Here is a 19,947-nt window from a genome sequence, read left to right on the forward strand (position 1 = left end):
ATGACTCGCAAGATAACCATCGGACTTCCGTATGTAGAAGAAGAGATGTACGTACACTTCCCATGTCTTCACATAATATTTCGATTAAACGATTATTTAGCGGCCGAGACTTTATGAAATCACCAAGAACAATTTTATGAGAGGAAAGCAACTTTTCTGCAGCGAGTGCCTATCTATGAATCATACAATGGTTATTAGAACAGTTTCTAGCGACGTTTTTAATATGTTGTACAGCCCCGTTAATATTGCCACCCATAGCCTTCGCTCCATCGGTACATATATCATTTTTCTTTTGATATAAAAATGAATCCAATACTAACCAATTAAATAGATGTCTATAACATTATTAATTGAACGTTTTAAAATTTGAGATAGATATATATTAATATGAGCTTCTAATCATTATTTCACTCATTATACTTATGCTTAAAAACCAATATAAATTGAGCTTCCACAAACATTTATCTGAAAAGATTGCTACTCTCAAACAGACCACGTTTTACATATTATTTTACAAAATTGCGGAAGCTTTTAGGTGATTTTTAAATAACATCAATTGCATTAGTCAAACTTATCACTTGAAGTTCACGTACTGCAATATCATGTTCAAGCTAAATTACACTAACCCAACTGTATTCAAATATATGAGTTTGAGTAAATGTATTCCACCATCTAATCTTGTATAGATCCCTACAATTGATCTTTATAGTTGTATATTCTTTTTTAATAATCGCTCTTAAATCAAAGTGGAATACTTGTCCTCATGAAATTAGATAGGTTAATATTTTATTTTTAATTATGATGAACTATTGATTTCGATTGAGCACAAGAGTTAACAATTTATTCGAAATACTTACTATTTTATCAGTATCATAATGTCTTCATCATCACAGTTAGGCAACCTTTGATGCACACAGAGCTAAGTCGTAACATAGGATGAAGAAGAACAAGAAGTACAATTTCTTAAGTCTTTATGAGCTTCTAGAAAAACATTCCTCTAAGAACTCTTATTTCCGTGAATTAAGTCAGGCCACGTAGTTCTGGGATCATCCTTGTATAATGGTCCCCATACACTTTACGTTTTATCGAAGAGATCCACCTGTGCAGGTACACCAGAATGTTTGCGGGAATAGACCTATGCAGTTTTTGTAGACAAAAAAGAAGCTGCTTATGAATTACACATGAAAAAACTGAGAAAAATTGAGCCAGATACGAATACAGCGAGAAAAGTCAATAATTAGAGAAGAAATGTTAGGAAGGAAAAGAAGAAATATGAATAATCTTTAAGGTCTATAGCAACTGCTGATAAAATATTCTGTACTTAGTTGTGATATTATCATTTATTCCATTTTTTTTAAGATCGAGGGCACTTCTCAATCGAAATTAGACAGTGATGATGACAATATCGATGGTTTTCTAACACAACCTCGTATCTCAAAAACTACTTTTTATGAATGACAAAAAGCGTTTTATAATGAAATTGAAAATTTTTTTAAGCTATTTTTTGATTTATTCAAAAAATATTCACTCTCTTGATAAATTTTCAAGATAAGTTTAGTATTTGAAACATTTAATCATTATTTTTTCTTTTATTTTCTGAGATACGTGTTTGCTGCACAGGAAAAAACGTAACATACGTGATTACGTAGTATTATTTACAAATATAAGTACATGAAAAAGTTTTGTAAAGCATTTTATTTTGCGTACAAATTAACTTTTTAAATCATTCTTATTCGAACAAAAGTGTTAAACTTTAAAATAATAAGAGTTCTTAATTACTACAATATATTACTCTTTTAAATCTAGATAAATTTGTTGTCTTAATTCTAGTATTAGTATTGATATCACATAGTTTCATTAATAGTTTTAATCACTTTCATCGACTTTTCGAATAGATATAATCATACAATATTATTTTTTTTCATTGCCTACACCAGAGATGGGGAGACTACAGCCCGCGGGCCGTGTCCGGCCCGCAAAGCGTTGAAATCCGGCCCGCGACCAGCAAACAAAAGTTAAGTACAATTTTCTTTTTATCAGAAATTACATTATCATGAATTGGCAGTAAAGGAAGTAAATGTCGGGCATAAAACCCCTAAGTCCGACTGTCGTCGAACGCACTACCCATTTGAAGCAACTATTTTTGAACTCGAGCAAATTGGAATTTTATAAGTCTTTATCTAGGACACAATACCCAAATATAGTTGCCCATGCCCAGAAAATAAAGGCTACGTTTGGTACAAGCTATTTGTGCGGACAAACATTTTCAATAATGAAACTAAGAAAAAATTGTGTTCGTATTAGGCTTTCGGATGACCTCCTTTTTTCATTCAGCATCACAATTGAGCCGGCTTATGATGAAGTCATGCAGAAACAAAAACAGTTCCACATGTCACATGCTCCCACAAAGACCAGCGCTCCTCAACCTTTTACTTCGCAGCTAACTTGAGTTCATTTAATTGCAATTGAAAATGTTATTTTTTAATATTGCACTATTAATTAGTGTTTCAGAAAAACAATATTTCTATTTTAGTAAATAATGTAATGCTACAACTTGGCCCGCCATATATTTCGTTAACAAAAATTGGCAGATTTTAAAAAATATCATTTTTAATTTTCATAAAAAGAGTGATAGTCCTTAGGTATTAATGGTTTGGGAGATAATAAGTCCATGTATTTTTTCTTAGTTAACGGGATTTCTTTGGAATATAAATCCTTAATTTCAGTATTGACAGAAATTTTCTTGTTCGAACGTTGTGGAAGATCCTTCCAAGGATAACTTAAACATTATTTTGACTAACTAAATCACACTGCTGAAAGGAAAAATTCAATAATGGGCATAACCATATTAAATTTTAAGATGCGAGGTTGCGCATGACACAGTTTTTTGAATTGAGATAAGAGATTGAATATTTTTTTAAATAAAAAAAATGGATGAATATTTTTATTTATAACTTTACAGATCGATGCGAAGAAATTTACCGATTAATTTTTCGTTTAAACCCCAAAATCGAGTTACGAGGTTGCGTTAGAAAACCGTCGATATTTTGTGTGCAGAAATATTATTTTACATAACGGTGACTTTTTTTAACACAGGGTAAAAAATTGCGAGTTATTAAGATAGATGTTATCGTCCATTCGGAGATAGAGAACCGCCAGTTCATATTCTAATTAATTCATTAGGTTAACATGAATATAAGTTCCCTTTTCTTCAACCATTTGATAGCTATTGATAAATCAGAGCAAAAAATTGATATAATTGTAAGACATTATCAATAGTACGTTAATTACGGATTTTTTTTTGATAAAATCATCATTCAAAATGTCAGCTATAACGCGGTTTTAAGTTATATCCTTTGTTATGGAGGAAAATGAGAAATGGGGCAATAATTGGATCATAATTTGAAATTTCATCTTATAAAACTAATGTCTAAAGTGATTTCGAATTCATGTAGCAGTTGCTTATGAAAATAATCGCTAATAAAAGTAAAATGTATCTTCTTTTGTCCAAATCATAAGATATTGGAAATTCTTCTTTTATTTTATTAACGAAATTATTATAAATTATTCACTAAAGGAATGGGAGGAATTTAATAATTACGAAAACTGCGAACCAGGCATTTTAAAATGATGTGAGGTGAGGAATTTCATTTCAAATACATAGACACAGTATAAAGTTGTTGCCTGAATGAAAATAAGCGTCGTGTGTATTTTTTAGAGATAACGCTTCATACCGAGTGAATATTACACAGCCTCAAAGGTTATTTGAAATTGACAAACTGGATATATGAATTTATACGAGGGTTGTCTGAAAATTTATCACCAGCACTTATCAATATATTGAATATTTGCTCTACAAATAGATAATACGCTTAAATAAATAAAATTGGAGTAAGACATTTTGTACTGTGAATATGTACCTTCAATTACAACCGTCAAAGTGTGGGTAACCAAATTCAAATATGGTTGTATCAGCTTGTTTGACTAAATATTACTGGGCGGCTGTTGGATGAAGGTTAAAGAGATAGAAAAGGCTATAGGCACATCAGAAGAACGCATTTGGCATATACTAACTGAAGAAATATTCATGAGTATGGATTTAATACTGTTTGAGTTGGATTTCTGGCATCGATTCATAATTGTATATGAAAACTGGAGCAACCAGTACACTCCTGAAAGGGAACAATCAAAGACAGTTTTAGATATTCGATTATCTTTAGAACGATCACATAAAAACGTTCAGATGGAGGAATATATTGTAAAAATGTGACCCCATTCTGGAAAAAGTGCTCTTTCATATGTAGAATGCACACTTCGAAGTTCACCGTGGCTAGAATTCACAAATTGTACTTTCGAATTGGTGGACCACTCACCGTACTGACTAGATTTTAGCTCTAGCGATTTTTCCTGTTTCCTTACCTCACGGCTTTCGTAAAAAATAGAATTCTCTACAAAAATATATTTTTGATTATAGATTGTAGAGCATTTAGAAAAATACATATTAAATTTCATCCAATTTTCAATTTATTACTCTCACATGAATGGTTTCGAAATAATAATGCTGGAATAGTTAAAAAAAAATGAATTATTCATATGCCAGTAATAAATTGAAAATTAAATGGAGTTTGGAGCGTATTTTTCAAATGTTGCTGTCTGACGGACTATATTATTAATTAATTAAAATTGTTAAAAAATCAATAAAAACTAATAAAAATTAATTATAAAAAATTCCGAGATTAGTGGCTCTACAATCTTCCACCGAAGAAATATTCCTTCCTATATAAATATTCCACTTTCTTTTTAAGACCCACATATGAGGCTATGAATTAATTGAAAAAATAAGTTGGATTAGCATATTTTTGATAGGGATCGAATAGATTAAAATATGAAATCAATTTTGCGATATTCAGAGTTTTAAATCATTTTTCTGTTATTAAATTCGTGAATTTCCGATACGCTGGGCCGTGAACTCATATTAACACACCCCTGCTCGCTTTTTGTTGTCTACCCATGAATAGGTGACACAATGTGTGGCAAATTCTGAAGCATCAGCTAGAATAGCAGGAATTGACACTTATTACAGTTTACAGTTTGATATATGACACGATGAGACTGATAGGATACGATGTTGTTATGGAATCAGACTTTTTTGTTGATGCTGCAAAATATAAATCGTAATTACAGGGAAAGTGACATCATGTTCCACTAATGAAAAACGGCCGATAGAATCATAACGCTAAATAAAACCGAAGTGTTTGTCAATGGTATCGACATAAATATGACATGAAGTATCTGGTTTAATTCGTCGAAATAAAATGCTTTTGAAGAGGGATTATTTTCAACTTTTTTACTTTGATGTGCTTTAAAAGCGTTCTTCTGAAACAACATAATAAAATTGAAGGTCTTGAATCCTTAAGTAATACTGATGCAGATGTAAAGAGAGAATTTGCAGTGATAATATCTAAGAAAAAATTGGCAATAAAAAAACATTTTTACTAGAGCGTGAATGGGATTTGAACCCACGATCGGCAAATCAGAAGGTTGACGCCTTAGTCTGCTTGGATAACGAATGCAATTGAAGTGGTGGGATATAATAACAATAATAAGCTACAGGCGAGTTTATCCAGTCAAAATAGACAAAAATAAGTCATAACTTGGTCAAAATTCGCATTGAGATGAAAAAAAATTTATTCAAAGTCAAAAGTACAAAATAAGGGTTTTTTCTATTATCCTCGAAAACGGTAAGTATTATCGTGAAAATAGGTTGGACAAAGGTAAAGTTGTAGCTCATACAATTTTCAACAAAAATGATCTATCCAGAAGCTTCAGCTTTACCTGGAGGTCAATCGAACTTTGAGCTGATTCCTGGACCTTCTGGTATACAAACGCAAAAGGATTTCTCTCCTTCTAAAATAAGGCCTTACCTGAAAGCTCCACCACGAAAATTCACTAACCGCCCTCAACGTAAAATAAAATGCTGTGTTCTCACAGACATGCCAGAGAAGAATGAGTTACAAAACGAACACGAAAAAAAGTTAAATAAGGCAAAGAAATCACAAGAGACTAAGAAGGGTGAAGGAAAAGGCAAAAGATCGAGAGAAAACAGATAAGATAAAAATAAAAACTTATGAAAATATTTGATTATTTTCCTATTAGATTAAGAAAGTCTTAAAAGTCTAAATTCGTTATGACGTACACAAAAGTTTATAATGCTAAATAAAGCAAAAGCAGTTAAAATTATTAATGACTGTAAGCCTAAAATGCCTTAATAGTTTAAATAAATAAAGAACATGTTACATATTTGTTTATTTTTGAATATTTTCTTTTAGATTGACGATTTGACTTAAAGTGTCTGTTTTACCGTCTTAAAGTTTGTTATGTTAAATATACCAAATAAATCTTTATAAAATATAAAACTGGTTTACAATTCCTCATGTTACAATTTGCCCCAAGCCTGTTACAACTAGCCCCAATCACGGGGTAATTTGTAACACTCGTCAGTTTTTTTAAAGCCATTTCTACCAAAAATCGTTACAGGTTTGATCAAAAGTTTATTTGGGATCGATAAATAAATAGTTGTTGATTAGAATAGTACTGCTAGATTTCATAAGTACGAAACAAGTAAGCTTTCATAGCCAAGAAGCGACAAATTGTTACAACTAGCCCTTCGCTCCCTACTTCCTTTTTTTATTAAAAGTAGCGTTATAAAAGCACATGATGGAAAGGGGTCTGTAGTCCCTGTATTATCATTTCAACGCATGAGCATTACTAAGACATTCGAAGATAAACTTGAAACATTCTTCGAATATGAATGATCACTCTTTGGTGAAGTGTTGTATGTTCAGTATGTGCAAAGACATTTTGGTCATAACAGTACGATTGTATTTGATAGTTATACTAATAAAATAAAATATTGAAGCTTCAGAATAACGTCGTCGGACTACAAAAACATCATCTGTTGATATCGTCTTTGATCGATCTATGTTCCAACAAACCAACAACAATTTCTTGCAAATACTGACAACAAGTATCACTTCATTTCAATGTTGTGTGAAGAATTTACAGCTTCTGTTATTCTAATAAAACAAGATGATAATGATGCTGATATCTTTATAATTGAAACAATTATTGAACAATGGAATAGTTCAAATACAACTGTCGTTGTTGACCAAGATGTTGATTTGTTGATATTACGGACTCTAAATGATGAAATTATTCATTTCTTAAAACCTGGGGAAGCTCGGGTACAATCAACAATATATTCTTCACAAAGTCTGACTGCATATTCGAAATGTCAAGCTAATATTTAATTTTTACATGCAATAACTGGTTGCGAGGATACATTGGCAATTTTTAAAATAGGTAAAATATTAGTATTTAAATTGTTCAAAAAACGTAATGATTTAATTGATTGCGTAGAAGTATTTACAAAGATTGACTCTTCTCCACACCACATCGTTACAAATGGAATTCGTTTTCTTCTCGCAATGTATAGTGATTCAAAAAAATTTATTCCATAGGCAAATATGGATATTTGAGATTTGTAAATTCTGCATGGAACAATAAAACATCGCTTCTGCCTTTTAACACTTGTATCGTGTGTATTATCAAGTTCAAGTGAGGCTAGGCAATGAGCTGGACCCAGGAAGATGGGGATGGAAATTAACAGATAATTATTTGGAGCCAATTAAAACTTTACTTCCACTCTCACAAGAATTGTGGCAGTAAAAAAGTGTCGTCAGTAGGCATCAATTGTCAAGGCCAGACTTGCTCCAATATTGAAACAAATACAACAGATGAAGATATTTATAATATTAATGAAGAAACAATTGATGCATCCCTTTTCTTAAAAAAGAGAATAGAAATTCTTCAAGAAAAGGAAAATGAGAAGGAAGAAATTAGAAGAAAACAATCTATTCCTCTATGGTCATTAGCAATATTACCATTCTTGAAATTAATAGGATACGATCTGATCAAACTTTCTTTATTATAATAGATCGTGGAGTATAACTACTGAGGAAATGTGGGCATATTTTGTAAAATATGAATTTTGGTGAATGATGAATCATGAGATAAGAAGTAACTAAATCATTTTTGTAAAGGATTGTATGATCTACAACTTTTGTCCAACCTATTTTCACGATAATACTCACCGTTTCCGAGAAAGATGGAGAAAATCTTAATTTTGTATTTTCACCTTGAATAAAAAACTTTTTTGCAGAAGTAGGATCGTAGGAGATTTTTGGAATTTTATTTATAATGATGTATTCAACGTCTCTGCCAATTTTCAGCTCTATGCGAATTTTGGCTAAGTCAAATATCTATTTTGACTCGACTAAGTTACAAACATACAATCTCACAAATTCACAGGTGAGGCTAATATATGCGTGTTAAAAATTAAATGATAATTAAAAGAAAAAGCTTAAAAGCACGCTTTCTGCAATAATCAAACTAACAAGTGGAAAATAGTTCTTGGCGTAACAATAAAATTAATGAGAAAACTAATGTCGAAATTGTGAAAGCATGCTTTGTATCACATTTTCAAACTAACTGCGTTTTGTAAACAATAGATCCGAATCTATTGAAACTGTCCTATATTTCGGATATTACTGTGATTCTCAATAATTATTATTTAATGTTTCCTTGGAAAATAGGGCTTTGAAAACGGAAAGGAGCATTTTTGGACGAAAGCAAATCGCTAGAGGTTATTTGGGATCACTCATTGTTTCTCTTTATACCGACACATTCATTAAAATTATTACCATTGAAAAAGCTTAGAACAATCGAACTACATTCACGTTTGGGTTAATTTGGCTATATTGTGAACAGTAATTCAAACCTCATTCCAACAAATAACCAAATACAAAGTGCACCCTAGGAAAAGTAAGTAGGAGCACGTACGGAGGCTTAGGCATTCAAAATCCCATGTTGTACATAGATTATAATGCGTAAATTAACTAGACTGGTGTACATTATTGAATAAAGCGATTGTTTTCTAAAGTAAACAAATTCATTCTAAAGTTGATTTTCCAGCAATAACCAAACTCTGAATACGAATTTCTATAGTTACGTTGAAATTAAACTGGAAAGTTCTATGTAGATGGAAGTTTTGTATGCGAACAGATATTTTCGAAGTTACTTAATTATGAATTTCTCTGAAAAACTTATTTAAAATGGACTTGAGAAAACTTGAAGGTTTCCCCAACATTGTAATCTCGTCAGCGCGATCAATGAGCAATTTTATTCTATTCTAAATTAATATAAATATTTTGGAACTAGGGGTCTATTCAATACAAGTTTTTGGAATTGTATTACAATTAACACTAAAACTTTAGCGCTGAGCACATAGATAACTAACTCAAAAGTCTTCGTCCTCTTTGGTCTTTCCTCTAGGTTAGTGTTGTCGACAAGGCTAATTGCCGAAATGAAGTGAAGGAATTTATTTATACAATAATTTTTATCGTATTGAAAGGACACATAATTATATCCACATATACCATATAGTGGTTTGTGGTGTAAGTTCACAATTATGTGCTATGTACACAAATGTGTTATTTCTTCTTTATTAAGTGCTGGTTTCGGTTCTCGTCATGTTGTCCTCTTTTTTCTTAAGCATAGGTTTCGATTTTCCTCTTTGTTGTCTATTCTGGCGTCCCATACTTTTTTCACTAGTCTTGAATATTCTATTTATTGTCTATAACATCACCCCTGACTATGCTCAATGAATTCTATGAGCGATATTAGCGTCTATATAGTGAGAATCTATGTTTTATAGTTGTAAGTCAATATTGGTCTATAAATAGCTTAATAAACATAAAGCAATGTCTTTTTTGAGACCTCTTCTTTATTGATCAATCAGTTGTTCATGCTGCAATATATATTTGAGGCGTTTTTAACTTTCTTTGCGATATCTGCGTCTTTATTTTCTTTTCAAAGGTATTCAAATGTGTCCACCGTTTTAATTCTATATCCTTCTATTTCTATATTTGTTGTTTGAGTGCCATAACTGCAATATTGTATTGCTTCAGATGTCTAAAGTTTTTCTGTTTTCACTGATAGCTGGCTTTTATATCCAACGCATACTTTATTTGAGTCGATTGAACTGATATTCTCATCATTTCTAAATATGTTGAAAGGCAATGGTCTCAATAAAATCATTATTTTTATTCTAACAAAATGGTTCATAATAATATACAGTACATAAATTTGGATCATTGAATTAAAGTGAGTTCAAATGTTTTAATTATGGTTATCGTTCTCTACAAAGGTTGCTACTTAAGTTTGGAGATATGTGAATATGTCAAATCTGACATTGATTTATGAAGTTTGACATTTTTGATGGTGAACGTACTTAGAATGAGTGCTATTTGAGTTGTTTACTCAAAATAAAACTCTGAGACAGATTTATTTTGAGTCCCAAACTCGCAACATCTTGGTAAAAAACCAATAGCGTGTCCAGCTGGTTTTCTAAATTCAGTCGTGGTCGCACTTCTCTACAGGATGAATTTCGTGAAGGACGGCCAAAATCGGCTGTTATATCAGAGAACATTGACTCGTATTGCGTAAACTGATACTGCAATAAGCTTTAATCGTGTTGTGCTCCGCATAATTTGACGATCGCTCAAAAAAACTCGTGTCGATTGGTGCAAGGAAATTCTGGAAAAGTTCAATCGCAATGTTTCAAAATAATCATGGACCTATGCATATGAGCCCGACACTAAACAACAAACGATTGTATGGGTCTTTCAGGACAAGCCAAATCCAACAAAAGTTCCACTAGAACGTAGTACGGTTAATTTTGAATGGTACACAAACATAAGAAGTGTTCGTAAAAACCAATCGCAGAAAACGCAAGCTCTCACACATCAGTTCAAACAAAAACGTTTTTGAACAGTCAAAAAAAAAATCGAATTGATGGGTCATCCGCCTTACAGTCCTAATTTGGCACCCAATGATTTCTTTTTATTCCCACAGATCTAAAATAAAATGCGAGGTCAACGTTTTTCTACACCAGATAAAGCGATTAAGCGTGCAAATCACATCTTTGGAGGTACCTCAGTCGGATAGAACAAATGCTTCGACAATTGCTTCGAACGCATAAAAAGGTGTATTGATCTTAAATGAATAAAATCCACTATATAAATTAGAAATATTTGTCTATCTCGAGACTTATTAGGAATTATCGTTTGTTGAAATGGACATTTGATAAGTTGACCACGAATAAATCTTAGGAACGTATTTCAATGAAACATATAATTTTAGAGATTTGGAAAACAAAGTAACCATAATATTTCCATATTAGATACACCTTACTGCCGGTCTAGAGCTCCCCTTAGTAGATTCAAACCATGTTAATATCAAATTTTAATTAAGTACTAACTAGGGATATCGGTGTTTATACTGCATCTTAATTATACTTGCAAATCCGAAAACACGTTGCGTCACTAACCGCTTATTTGAAATCCGTATTTGGCTACTAGCTATTTGCAATACACACAAAAGCATGTGGGAAAGTTAGATACAATGATATATTTAGTTAATGAAAAGGGTTGTTCTATAAGGATTTAGAATAGTTTAATTGTGGTTGTTATATTCTGCTAAAATTATAGATATTTTCAAGCAAACCACTTTCTTCAAGCTGTAAATATTAACCTTTTCATATGTTCTGTTAGAATTTGGTCCAATTTGTAACTAAATAGAGCTATCGAGTATATAACTATTGTTACTAACTTGTCGTCAATTGATATAGAGCGATTGATATCTTTGGATTTCTTGGAAGATCTATTTATTTGTTGCTGGTGCATTAATAATATTTTTCACTGTTTGTATAGAGATAATTGCTAAGAAGGCCTCTCTATTAGTTTAAGGCATTTAAGGGACTTAGCAGCAACTTAGAATGTGATGATAGTTTATATAAAACGAGACTCTAATAGTCAGTAAACAATTTGCTGTCATAGGGAACACATAATGGGATAGTGAAAATCAACCACACGATGTAATTGAATAAATTAGTGTGAGTTTTGGTGAATAGTTTAGTGTGTAAGCTGCAAGTGCGAGATATTGCATGAAACAATCAGCTGAACTTCATGTTTGATCAAGAAAATTTCGTCTTGCATTGCATTGCATGTTGTCTCGCATCATGTCAAGTGGCTTCTAAAATTTCGAAATATATTTCAAATGAATATTTGGAATATTGACATAATATGGAATTGTATAATATGTGATGTATTGAGAGCGACAGTGAATCAAAAAGACTTATGGTTTATATTTATATTTAAAAATAATTATGGCAGTACCTTTGGTTTCTATAAAACATTTGAATGTTAGAAAAAATGTAGTTATAGTTGGGAAAAAAGACACTGAGGTATGAAATCATAAAAAGGAATATTAGTGGGAAGTTGGGACGTGTTTGAGAACGAAGAAGTAGGCGTATAATTTTTGAAGAAATTTAATTTCAAAATTTTAATTTTTCGCAATTTAAAAAGTTGAGTGATTATATTAAAACACGGGAGAGGAAAATTTCTGAGTTAAATGGGCGGTGCTGTTTGCTGATAATCTGGGGGTGGAGAACTCAACCGCGGAGTGAGTTTTATGTATGGAACGCCTCAATTATCTAGGAAATGGTAGTATCTACATTGTTTTCATATCTTTCCTTGATTCGGAAAAATAATGAACTTTGTTATTTCAAATGGATCAATCTGTTAATTTCTCGCTTTTCGAAGTCCTTAAGAAATACTTATAATTTTTCATCTACTGTTCCTTCAATGCCATAATTTCGGATAACAAATTTGACGTTTCAATAAATTATTCTTACTGAAGTTTATTGAAAGTCGCAATGTATTGTTTAGTTGAAAAACCACGAATTATCTTGATATTTTAATGATATTAGGATATGATGATAGGCATAGAAGCCAACAAAAAATGTATAATGTCTTTAATAATTTATATCCTAACCGAAATCCCATAACAAGATCAGTAAATTAGTGAAAAAGTTAAACGAAACTGGTTCAGTGAAAGATTTCTCCAAATCAGGGCGCAGAAAAACTGCATCAACTGAAAACAAATCTTCAGATGTTTGTGTCCTATTAGAAGACGATCCAAACTTGAGTATTAGGCAAATATCTAGAGAACTTGATATTTTACAAATATCAGTAATGAAAATTTTACGTGATGATAAATTCCATACATACACAGTAACGTTGGTTGTCAAATGACGATTTTGAAAGACGTGAAGAGTTTGCAGACCTAATGATGAAAAAATTTACGTGGACCAATTTCTTGTAATACGGATACGTTGGTTCGGTGTTCTGTCCATGATACTCGTAAGAGTAGTCTAAGCTTCTATTCGGTTTTTAGCTGCTTTAAAGTCCATTTTTCCGCAGCGTACGTCGCAATGGGAAAGATAAGAGCATCAAATAGACGGAGCTTCGTTGTTTTCGTGATAGATTTGTCTTTCCTTCTTTTTTCTTAGCGTACCGTATCAAGTCCCCTTGACGTTGGCGATCAACATGGTAAAACTCTCTCTATCTTGAGCTAGTCTAAAAAACTGTCCTGTTTCTCTTATCCCAGTGCGTTCCTTAATATTCTAAGCGGGCTGTTTCCTTCTAATTTCTCCATGACCTTCAACTTCACCCCTCATAATCAACTGGAGGATACTGAAGCGGCAACCACGCATTATGTATCCCAAACAAGCTATTGTCCTGCATTTAATGTTATCCACCAACTCACGTACCGCATTTGCTTTGTTAAGGACTGCTTCGTTTGTTTGTATAGCTGTTCACGGTATCTTGACTATTCGTCTATATAACCACATTTCAAAAGCCTCTAAGCGATTAATGGTAGATATATTTTAAAAGTCCATGCTTCGACACCATATAAGAGAACTGACCATATGTAACATTTGATCATCCGTTTCCCGGAGTTGAAATTTTCAATTATCATTGGAGGAAAGTGATCTCATTTAAAAAAATGTTGTACGAGCTACCTCAATTCTACATTTTATATCCTTATCGGAATCCAGTTGTTCAGTAATGTAGCAGCCAAGATATTTGAAACTGGAAACTCTTTGAATCGTTTGTCCGTTTACCTGTAGCTGTGTCTCATGGTACAGCAAGCAACTAAATACCATTTATTTTGTTTTGGTTAATGTTTAGACCCATCTCTTCCCACTCTGTCAATAGCGTTTAAAAGGCATTGCAGTCCATTCAAGTCGTCACACAGTATCTGAATGTATTTATAAGTTAATTTTCACCAGATATGATAAGTTGTATCTAGCTTGTCTTTCCATATTTTATTTAACTTGGTGGTCGCTGATCTTGCCATAGTCAGACGACGGCGTATTTCGCTTTCGCATTTTCCAGTGTTGGTAGTTGAGGAACCAAGATAGTCGATAGTATATTACATAACAAGAGTTATATTACGCACGAAGTGAAAAATAGTGCGTAATGGGCTTACAACTCGTTTAACGTACTATAATTTTCTACGCCCATTCATTTTCTTTCATTAATTAAAAAACATCGCAATTATTTAAACTTCATTATAATAGTTGTTAACAACCATTGAACAATTATAGTAATTCTCCGGTGGAGTTTCATATACTTTCACTACTATCAGACATATTCGTAAATAAAGTTGAGAAAATGTTCATATTCATAATCATATTTTTTCAAGAAATTGACAATATAAATGACCTGACATTTATTTTCATAGCATGCTACTTAAGAAAACGTGTCCTATTTTTAAAGAAATGTGCTGCCTACATTTAGGGGCACCACTCTTTGAATGCTAATTATATCTCGCTAATGCTAAAAGATTTTATGTTTTTTAATTGACTAAATTTGTGTAAATAGACCAAATAAAGTCACGTGAATAAAATTTGGGATTACTTGATTGTGAACAGCCCTATCTATTAAAGAATTTTTGCGATACACCAACTACCAAAACAATAGTTTAGAAAAATTCATTATAAAGTCAGTACTTTGTTGAATTATAAATTTTGTATACCTCCATAAACATTAATTATTTCGATTTTATTGCCTTCATGAAAGTACTCGGCATACTTTTAGACGAAATGTTTTTTTTTATTAACGCCCTACATTCAGTCATCCACTCACCAAACTAAGCTATTATCGACGAAATGTTTATTTGGAGTATGTAGCTGCTAAAATTTTTCTTTCAACTCACTTTGATGCACTTGCAACGTTAGAAAAAGCATCACGTCCATCGAATAAAGTTGAACCGGAGAAAAGTTTCTGAAAATTCAGCGAAACGTGATGCTTGTCGAGTAAAAGTTTATTTTGAAGCTGTTTGTAAGAAACAAAATAAATAATAAACGCAATTTGCGTCAAATTCAGTGCCCCCTTAGGTTGAAAAGCTACATGTGCTATAATTGTGTATCGTTAAGGTTGTTCGACATTTTAATTTTGATAAATTCACAACCAGTGGTGTACATAGTATATCTAATGACAATTTATGTCGTATACAATAAATGAGAATAAAATCTTCAGATAATTAATTACTAATCAATAGTTTAATTTATTATTAGTAATTTCATTATTTTTACCATGTTTTGTAGCTGATCTTCAGCTTCAGTACTTCATATGAATATTATCTGAATAGTTGATACCAAATCAAAGTTTTAATGTCTCAAAGCTGTGAACTTGTTGGGAATTGTACAATTTACGGTAAGTTCAAGGTCACACACATTAATAAAAGTTAAATTTCCGTGTCTATATATTTTGGTACACTGTATCATCATCATAATAAATTGATTAGCTCAAAAGATATATGATGAACTTTACTGTTATAAGCATTTTGGTTGAGTGAACTGTGAAATGCTAATTTTTTATAATCTTTATAAAACTAAATACGACTTTCTTTGATAAAAGAAATAGTGAAAAAAATTATTTTAGTTTTATGACCATCTGAAGGATAAGTATAGTTTTATGGTTCCCATTGCGAAGGTAAAAGAATAGTGGAAGATTAAAGCTCTTATACTTAATGCAGCAGAAACTGGTTCATAAACTTCAAATAAAAAGGTTTTCTATTTTTATTCGATAAGAAAATCTATGCAGCATTATCTCGAATATTGGTTTAATTACTACAAGGTCAATAAAAGATCGAGTTACACATTTTAGTAATTTTAGTTATTTATTTGACATGAAAAAGTAAAGAAATGAAAATCTATCTATTATCCCTTTTGATAGTTTTGTACACCTCTTATGTTCAGCCATATACCTACGAGGTCTAGCTATTAAATAACGAGACTGGTTATGAAAATTATTCTACAGTCGAACGCTCCCCTTCAACATACTCCCCTTCCTTCGCCACACACCTTTCCATACGTTTTTTCCATTGATCGAGCAGTACTGGAAGTCTTCTTTGGTGAGTGCTTTTAGGATCTCTGCAGTTTTTTGCTGCTTTACCACTTCCATCAAATCGGATCCCTTTCAAAGCAGATTTTACATTCGGAAACAAAAAAAAGTCGTACAGTGCCAAATCTGGTGAATACTGCTTCACAGATAGAAGGTGCGTTGTCCCGGTGGAAAATCCACGAGTTGTTCTTCCGCAACTCAGGCTGTTTTTCACGAATTCGTTCTTGCAGTATTGCCAAAACTGACAAATGTAAGACTGGTTATCAGTCTGACCCTCTGGAACCCAGTTGGTGATAACAATACCGTTAATGACGAAAAAAACGATCAACACTGCCTTGAATTTTGATTTGTTCTCTCGGACCTCACTATAGCGCTTACACCACTCAAAAACACGAGCATGAGATAGAGAATTGTCACCATAGGCCTCTTGCAACAATTTATAGCACTCGTCGGAGTTTTTTTCAATTTAACGAGAAATTTGAGATTGATACGCTGCTCAGTTTTTCATCACCCATGGTTTTTGGCACGAGAAAAAACACGTTCGTTTCAAATCACTACTGCACAAATACTATAATAGTGACGGGAACGTGTCTTGGGACGAGCAGATCTCGTATAGCTCGTCCAAAAAATTGCGAAGTTAAGACATTACGATGAAGACTATTATAGATTCATGTCTTCTTTCCTTTGGACCTTTCGGTCACTAGGACCACCTTGGAATTAGTTGACACTTTCAAATAAAAAGCAATGTATCCTTACAATTCATTTAAAATGGGTCATTATTGTTAGCCAAAAATAAAAAACGTTTCGGCTAACACCGGTACATTGTTCGAAAATTGGATCTAGAATTATTTGGTTGCAAATAAATCGAAAAAGATTGATCTTGTGGTAGACAAACACGTTTCTACCAGGCGACAAACGAATAAAGCAACAAATAGACCTGATATACCAGATTATGCTCTGCGATATCCAGTTCTTTACATGCCTCATGTATTTGATAAAAGTTTCGTCTATCATCAGGATAATGCAAGTGAACGGTTTCAATTTAAAGGTTGAAATTATCTGCCTCAAAATATACAAGAAAATAGTGTTGTTGAGATGTAGAATGCATGATATTACAGTAAAAAAGTAAATTGAATTTGTAATTGAGCTCCTAAACGACTGGATCGATTTTGATGAAATTTTTTGTTTGTATTCAAGGGGATTAGATTCACAATTCTATCAACTAAATGATGTTTTATCAATTATTATTAAATTATTCATACTTTTTACAACAATAAACTAACATTCACAAATACACTGTCTGACGCGCGTTTCGAAAACCAAGTTGTCTTCTTCAGAGACTAAAGGTAAACTGTGCGAGTGTTGGTGTAGTGGTGGTGTAAACAGTATATTCAGGATAGTTTAAATAAAGAGATTTGTTTTTTGGAAGTTCATTTGTAAAAAAATTTAGTATGAATAGGTAAGTAAATTTGAAAGATTCTAGTCTACATCCCGTCTCTGAAGACGAAAAGTTGGCTATCGAAGCGCGCTACAAAAAGTATAATTGTAAGTGTTAGTGTAGTGGTAGTGTAAAGAGTGTGTTCAGTAAGTTCAGATAACGAAGGACTAGAAAGAGAAACAGTGAAAACTAATATTTCCACACTCTGATGCTCGAAAGGACATAAATCATTGTAGTGAAAAAGAAGAATATCGATTTATGTACTAGATAGAATAATGAATCTAGCACAAATTGCTCAGTATTTTATATATATCAAATTATTTATTTGTATCAATGAATTTTTCATGTGATCTGTATGTTACCTCAAACGTTATTAATGCGATTTCAATTTTATTCGTATTTGTGCCTTTCCAGTTTATTTCTCAATCACTAATATATAATATTATAACCACAATCAATTAATAATAATAAAAATTTCGTCAGACACTGTAACTGATAATAGAAGTATCAGAATATTCAGATGGCATTTGAGTACTTCATAAGCAAAAAATTAGAATTCTAATTAAGTCAATATTTCATAAAATATCTAACGCAAAAAATGCCCACGTGGTATGAAGATTTTACTTTTTTTGCCGACTTAAATTATATCGAACATAGACAAAATATATATCGACCAGTGACAAAATTTATATTCCATACTTGTATTATAATGATATTTATTTATCGAAACATTTTAAAGCAACTTACATTTCAATTTAGTACGAACAGACCAAACATCCAGTGAGCCGTAAACTATTTACCAACCGCAAACTTCCAACCCCATTAACGACACGCTCAAAATGAAATTTCTCGAGCTTTTACGCAACAGTGTATGTTTTCGGAACTAATGGAGTATACTCGAACTCTAAAAGCGCACTGTCGGAGTTTCGTTAGAGGAAAGCTTCAAAATCAGATCCTAGTCTCTAGACAGGTGGAATATTTGCGAAAGATAATCTGAGTCTGCGCTAAAATTGACGACGAGCTTTTAAAGGACTACAAAACAAACATCGAAGTTTTTTTTTTAAGTGACTGACACTTTACACTACATTTTTAAATGGATACTTAAATATTAGCGTGATAAATCAAAATGGAAAAATAATTGCTCTCTGATTATCTTAGTGAAATGGGGACACAAATTATCATTTGAAAAGCATGCTACAATTTTTGAATATAAGTTTATTTTAGTAAACATTTAAACGATTTATAGACAATTTTTTAAGGTGTAGAAAATAATTAGATGCTATCTCAAAACGAGAAAAGGGTTTAAACAATAAATGTAGGAATTAAAATTTTTTATTAAATCGTTCCGACTCACTCTTGAGGTATTTGTTTTAGATACTAAGACATTTGGAAAAGCTATTTGCAATTTATTGCTCGAAAAATACGTTTTTTTCTTGACCAAGTCTTTATTAAGGTCTGATATATTTTAATCGCCTAAACTGTCTTCAAGTACCTATGTCATGATTAACAGAAAAGTACAATCCCACTGACATCTATCATATACTAGAATGACTGGAAATGAATCTGCAGATCACTACGTTAAAGGAACTTCCTACATTCTTTTAGAAATCCTAGTTCAGCTTGATAATGATCTTAAGACTTAGTTACAAAAATCTTATTCAAGAATCTTGGAGCGATATTTGTAGCCTTCATTTAACTTTTATATTTTTTTCGGTGCTAATGATCAGCGAAGAAAAATTTCATCCCTAGGACAATTTGCTAGACTTTAGATATATATATATATATATATATATATATATATATATATATATATATATATATATATATATATATATATATATATATATGTAGATAGACTTTGTGGATATGAATCGAAAAATTCGAATTTTTCGATTTCTTCTGAAAATTCCAATATGTAACACCGCCGAGCAATAAACATTGGCCGTTTTATTGAAAATTTCCAGGTATATATTCCAAATAAGTCAATAGTACTTCAAAGCGATTTTGTTTGAATTTTTATCTCATATCAAGTTTTAATATTTACAAAAACATCATTTTTGGTTTTTTTTTTATAATTAAATTCTACCCCTAAACGAAACTCAACATACTTTTACTATGAATCGTTCAAAAGTGTAC

The 19,947-nt window shown here is 31.9% G+C and overlaps 1 protein-coding gene across 1 annotated transcript in view; it reads right to left on the reverse strand.

Annotated features, from left to right (window-relative positions):
• Nucleotides 1–18,731, reverse strand: part of LOC130449502 (chaoptin-like) — a 66,745-nt gene extending 48,014 nt beyond the window's left edge. Inside the window, exon 1 of the mRNA XM_056787381.1 lies at nt 18,559–18,731. The gene's annotated coding sequence lies outside the window, so the exon portion shown is untranslated. The remainder of the gene's footprint in view (nt 1–18,558) is intronic.
• Nucleotides 18,732–19,947: the final 1,216 nt, after the last annotated feature.

The sequence above is a fragment of the Diorhabda sublineata genome, chromosome 10 (assembly GCF_026230105.1).
Source record: "Diorhabda sublineata isolate icDioSubl1.1 chromosome 10, icDioSubl1.1, whole genome shotgun sequence".
Classification (NCBI taxonomy): Eukaryota; Metazoa; Arthropoda; class Insecta; order Coleoptera; family Chrysomelidae; genus Diorhabda; species Diorhabda sublineata.